The sequence below is a fragment of the Meriones unguiculatus genome, chromosome 11 (assembly GCF_030254825.1).
Source record: "Meriones unguiculatus strain TT.TT164.6M chromosome 11, Bangor_MerUng_6.1, whole genome shotgun sequence".
NCBI lineage: Eukaryota > Metazoa > Chordata > Mammalia > Rodentia > Muridae > Meriones > Meriones unguiculatus.
The window spans coordinates 2792960-2797500 of record NC_083359.1 but is presented as its reverse complement, the minus strand read 5'-3'; the positions used below and the strand labels follow the sequence as shown (position 1 = coordinate 2797500).

Below are 4541 nucleotides of genomic sequence, written 5' to 3'. Positions count from 1 at the left end.
TGGACTCACTCCGTAGACCAGGCTGCCTCAACCTGAGATCCACCCGCCTCTGCCTCCTGAGTGCTGGGGTCAAAGCCCTGCACCCCACGCCTGGCAAGGGTGGGCTTTTGAAACCGCAACTCCTCAAAAAGTGGCTTAAACCATGTAGGATGTGGAATCCTCCATCCTGCTGCCTGTTTCTCTCACCTTCTGCCTCACACCTGAGTAGGTGAACTGTCCCCTTGGCTCCACCATCCTTCTCAGGGGAATGGGAGAACTGGTCCCGTACTCCGTCACAGTCATTTAATAAGGGCCCCTCTGGCTACACCAGCTCGGAAAGACCAAGATGGCGTTGCTAACTCAGGTCCAGCGCCAGTTCCCTTGTGGCTGTCGGGTCATGGAGAAGCTGAGGCTCCGCTGGCTGTTATCTCTTCCTGAAAAGAGGTCAGTTCTCCTCCGGGGATGGAGCAGGACCCTGGCTCCAGGGGCTTTCTTCCCACTGTGTGCTGTGAGTCCTCCGGGAGGCGGACTTGTGAATTCTCCCCTCGTGTCTCGCTGTCTGGAGCTGTGTGAGAAATAAGTAATTTTAATAACCACAGGACTGGGCTGGAGAGATGGCTCACTGGTTAAGAGTGCTGGCTGCTCTTCCAGGGGACCAGGGTTCAGTTCCCAGCACCCACAGGGCGGCTCACAGCCATCTGTGACTCCAGTTCCAGGGGATCCGGCACCTGCTCTGAACCGCCTGTGCATGCGGTACACAGATAAACACACACAGGCAAAGAGCACACACGATCAAAAATGTCAGAGCCAGGGCTGTGGGCTGGTGTGTGTCGGCAGCAGCGCACTGCTGGCGTGCGGGATGCCCTGGGCCCCATCCTAGACCCCACAAGACGAGCCCCGGGAAAGGGGTTCCGGAAGTGCTCCCCAAAGGGCAGGTCCAACTCCACCCGCTCTGCACAACATCTCTCTGCCCCGGGGAAGTTTTAAAAATAAAAAATAAATGCGTGTGTCTGGAGTCACAGTGGTTAAAAAGACACCGGGAAGAAAGCAGTTCCCTGCCTCCTTCCCTGCGCCCTTCCGGCCTCTTCCCGCTTTCTCTGGAGGCCGCAGCGCACTCTCTCCCAGGTCAGCGTTTCTCAGTAACTGCAGAACCTCAGATGGGGTCCAGAGCTCTTCCTCCTCCCTCCCCGCCCAGCGCGTGACCCTCACCCCGTTGCTGTTTTCGGGCATCTCCGCACGGGTGCACACCTCGCCGTGTGCTCTCTCTCGCGGTGGTAAGACTTCTCTCCCCGCGCTACTGTCCCTGACAAGGGTTTCTGCCCAGGACAGACTGCACGCTGGCGCTGGCCCTGCAGGGCCCTGCTGGGTCCTCACGGTCGGTCCCTCCCTGGCTCTGTGAGTCACCCGTCACAGCTGGTATCTGAGCTAAGTGTGCTCTGGCTCTTTGCAGTTCCCTTGTTTGGACCTGGCTGGGATGCTCAGTGGTCAGCGCACGCCTCCAGGAGCCTCTCGCTCCGACTGTGTCGGCCTTTTCTCAGTGTGGATTCAGGGACTTTGAAGTCAAACGCATCCCCGGGCAGCTATCGACCGCCTGTCACGTCGGCTGCTTAAGCCACAGTTAGCCGGCTTCCTACACTTGACCTGTAATTGAATTTCCTTGGCAACTCAGTGACAAGATTGATTCTGCCTAATTGAGTCAAAGACGGACTCTGGGTGCCATTCGCACTGTCCCTGTTTGCCTGGAGCTCGCTGGGCTGAGGCCCCCGGACTTTCACAGTGTTTATTTCAGTGAAGAACCTTTTACTTTAAATGTTCCTTCAGACAGTTTTTGGGGGGAGGGCTGGGGGCGGGAGGGGGGCAGGCACCGGGAGGCAGGCCTTAGTGAGCAGAAGACAGGATGTGCCAATTCTAAGGGGGAGGGGGAGAAGAAAAAAAAAAAAACAGAACAAAAGTCCGCCTTGGTCGCAAGCAAGTTTGGACATGAGCACAACAGCAGGCAGCGCACCAGGAATCAGAGCATCATCAGCTGAAGACCGGCGGCCGCCATTTGTTTCAGCCCCTAAGCTTAAACCCACTCACTGTGGCCCCCAGGCAGTCGGCTCCTGGGTTAGAGCATCACGAAGGAACGTGATGGGGTGACGGCGTGTGGATCGCTAACGCTGCGCACACAGGCAGCACACATTGAGGGCAGCCTGAGCTTCCTGAGGAGAGTCTGCTAAAGAAAGAAGAGGGCGAGAAGGAGAGGCGGGAGGAGGAGACGAAAAAAGAAAACGAGGAGACAAAACAGCAGTAGAAAGTGGGACTTGCCCAACAGGCGCCGACCAGAAAGGACACTCGTCCCTCGTAAGCAGGACTGCAAAGCTGTGTCCACGTGAAGCCGTCTGTTCACCTCTATAGTTAGTGACTCTAAGTAACCGGTATTTCTAACTGGCTGAAAAACAAAACCATCCTACACATGTTCCAATGCCATGTTATATGTCAATAAAAACATACGGGCAGCAGAGGAGGCAGGGCAGTTCCTCACGGGCACAGTCCCCACGCAGGGCGCGACAACACGTGCCAGCAAGTAAGTCCCAGCGCCTGGAACCTTTGCCTCTTTCTGTTGGCTGAGGGGCTCCCTCAGGCCCCCAAGAACTACAAACTACTGCCAGTACTCTCACCTACCCTCCAAAACATGACAGCAAGACCCTATTGATCAGATGCATCGCATGATATGTCTAGGACTTAGCAATAAAGTCCCAGCTGGGCGCTTTCCTGAAGGATAAACTGTTCTCCCTGAGAGGGCTGACGGGCTCTGCTGTGAAGGTGGACCCTGGAGCCTCCTTGGCTCTTCGGGCCTCCCTGCCTCTAGTGATTCTGAGATTTTCACTTCACTTGCAAAACATGATAGCTTGCTTTCTTCCTTTTCTTTTCCTCCCCCAGAAGCTTTGTTACAGTTTTTAGAGCCAAGTTAAATAGGGGTGATTGTCCTTGTCTCGCCCCTGTTTTAAAGGGGAATAATTCACATTTCCCCATTAAGTGTAATTTTACCTTTTGGTTTTAAATAGTCTTTTTGTCATGTTAAAGAGGCAACCCTTTATTGCTTCTAGGGAGCGTGTCAATGAAGAATCCTGTGGGAATTTATGGGAATAACCATATGTATTTTTACAATACTTTCCAGGAGTGTTGCTGGTTGTGCTAACACTTGAGCTTTTAGCAGAAAAAATAAAATGGAGATAGAAAAAAAAAAAAGGTGAGATAAGATGGTAAGATGCTGGAAAATAAGGGAACAGGAAGGGTTAAATGAGGTGGGAGATGGCAAGGTGGAGGAGAGGAAGAACAGAGGCGGGAGGGTGACCCACACCACAGGCCTTTTGAAAAGCCTCGTGGAAACCTGTAGGAGCCTAAGATCTACCCAGACACACGTGCAACGGATTTTAAAGCGAGTTACGGGATAACGGGTGATCACGCCCTGCTGGACTGGCCAACAGAAAGCAGAGCCGGATACTGCTTTAGGAGCTGTGGGCTCGTGAGGTCCAAGAATGACTCCATTGCGGAAGCCACCGTGGCCCCGAGGCGTGAACACGGAGAAATCCAGCTGGTGCTCACCAGGGAGCGTCACTCTCTCGAGTGAGCTTTCAGGTGCTACGAGAGCCAACACAGACTACTCGCCCTCTGACCCAGCCGGGAACCCCCACTGGAACCCCCACTGGAACCACCAATGCTCTGGCAGGACCAGCCGAGCGGCGCAGTGGTGGCACAGGTGTGGGTGACCCCCGCTGTCTGACTGGGGGTACGGCCTGTTCTTCACTGCTGGCCCTGACACCAGGCCAGACCCGCCAGCCCGGCCGGGCCCTAAGGAGAGCCCGCCACCGTTTCCTGATGGTGCTAAAGGGACTCCTGGTAACGTGTCCTCAGACCCACGGTCAGCGCAGCCTCAGCTCTCACCAGGAGAGCAGCACAGACACTAACAGAGGCCCACGGCGGCAGGATGCCCGCGGGGTAAGAGGCTCCTGGCGCGCCGTCCTCCCGAGCGCCGCGCCGTCCTCCCGAGGCTCGGGCCCTGCGGAAGAAGGTGGACAGCGTGTGCGGCCACCGGTGTGGGGTGCGAAGGAGCTGTTGCTCGCGAGCACTGCACGCGAGAACTCACCGCGTGGACACTGCGCAGCCTCTGCACAGGCTCCCAGGCCCGGTCCACCCCGGCCTGAGGCCCTGCGCAGCTGCCGGCTGCTGAGAGGGAGCAGGGGGCGCTCAGCTGGAGGCTGTTTGCCTAGCTGGCAGGAAGCCATTCCCCAGCCCTCGCAAACCAAACACGCGGCCATTCGGCAAGCCCGGCTCGCAGGAGGCGGAGGCTGGAGGCGCCGGGGTTGAGGGTTCAAAGCCAGCCTGGGTTATAGGAAACACTTTCTCAAAAAAGAAACATCTAATTTATGAAAGGAAATGAAACAACCTACAAAAGCCTAATATGAGTAGTAAGAAAAATTAATTAACGTCCCGGGAAGGGATTTTTTTTTTAAAAGAAGTCCAAAATAATCTCAGTTCTTAAAAAATAGGTACTTTCCCTTGCCTGATGGGAGTATCAA

General features: G+C 55.4%; 1 long non-coding RNA gene across 1 annotated transcript in view; it reads right to left on the bottom strand.

Moving 5' to 3' along the window:
- LOC132646442 (uncharacterized) overlaps positions 1-1318 on the bottom strand; it is a 2504-nt gene extending 1186 nt beyond the window's left edge. The window contains exons 1-2 of the long non-coding RNA XR_009584739.1: positions 1189-1318; positions 1-544 (exon numbers count right to left, since the gene is read on the bottom strand). The exon at positions 1-544 is cut by the window's left edge and continues 389 nt beyond it. This is a non-coding gene — a long non-coding RNA (uncharacterized LOC132646442). The remainder of the gene's footprint in view (positions 545-1188) is intronic.
- Between the last annotated feature and the right edge of the window lie 3223 nt (positions 1319-4541).